Genomic DNA, 1443 nt, shown 5'->3' on the forward strand with positions numbered 1-1443 from the left:
CGTAATATCAAAGTTAATTGTTAATGTTTTTCATTTTTACATGTTAATGGTAGTTGAATAAAACTGTCTATGCACGTGCTCAGTTTTTAATACATTGAGTGAGTTAAATAAAAAGTATCGAAGATTTTGACGATAAATCTTTATCAGATAAAAGAGGTTTTTTTCCTCTTTCATTATTGGGTTTTTTTTTCTTTTAAAAGTATATTTACATTTTCAAAATGTTTTTTTTACAATATACATTCTGTTTTCATTTCTATGATAAGATAAATGTGATGCGGCTATGTGGTCTTGTGGTATGACACTAGCTTTCAGATTCTGGGTTCGAGCCTCGCTCGGCGCATAGTTGAGTCCTTGGAATAGGCTCTTTACTCACATTCTCTCACCGTACTTAGGTGTTAAATGAGTACCTGGCCGTGAACGAGTTGTCCCTGTCGCAGAAAGTTTGTAATAATATTATTGTCTATTAGGCGTTATGTCTCGTTCTACATGTTACGTGTTACTGTTGGTCTAGGACCCTTTGTAAGCCGATTTGAGCACGTTTAGTGGAAATTGCTCTATATAAGATCTCGCGTTTTATTTTTAGGCGTAAGAGCTTGGTATAGTGTGGGTTATGTAAGAGTTTGGTGTCGCGTAGTTGCGACACTTTATAGGTAATAAGATTAGCGGAAGAGTAGCGTCCCTTGATTAGACGTCACCCATAGTCTGTGACGTCACCGGCGGAAGAGTTATTAGATAGAGAACGTCATGTTGGTTGTGCGCATGCGTCTCTCGCCCTCCAATCAAGGGACGCTAGTCTTCCGCTAATCTCATTCCCTATAGTCACAATATTAGCCCACGGAAGACATGTTAAACCGTGTCATTCAATTTTTTTTTTTTCAGATTAGAGTCATTTACTAAATAGAAAGAAAATTGTTTTGTTGTTTGTTTTTACTTTTTGTTTGTTTGTTTGTTTGCTAGGGTTTTCCGGTGCTTCCGACACGTTGACGCCAGTAAAAAAATTGTTAATGAAATGGTCAAAATATTTTATAATTACATTCAAAGCATCCAAGACAACGTGAGACAAAGGGGAATTGGTTCTATATGTAAATTCCAAGAGCACACTATCAAAGTACTTAGTTTGAGGTCTCATCCAGACAGAAAGCAAGTTGGAAAACAGATATAGGGGTATAGAAGACACAGAAAGTGCATCCCTGCCCGCTATGGGAGGTCAGGAACCCCATCCAGGTAGAATTTATTTAGGCTTTTATATAGAGCAATATCCACTTAACTTGCTTAAAGCTATTTGCAAGGATGCCTAACCAGCATCAACATGTAACATATATTATAGAACGAGACATGACGCCTGTTAGGCGATATTATATTTTTTTTTTTTTTGCAAGATAGACAATAGACAACGCTGTTAACGACTCATTTTACATCTGATTACGGTGAGACAATGTGAGT

This window comes from Berghia stephanieae, chromosome 9 (genome assembly GCF_034508935.2).
Source record: "Berghia stephanieae isolate SIO BIC M18660-M18661 chromosome 9, UCSD_Bste_1.3, whole genome shotgun sequence".
Lineage (NCBI taxonomy): Eukaryota > Metazoa > Mollusca > Gastropoda > Nudibranchia > Aeolidiidae > Berghia > Berghia stephanieae.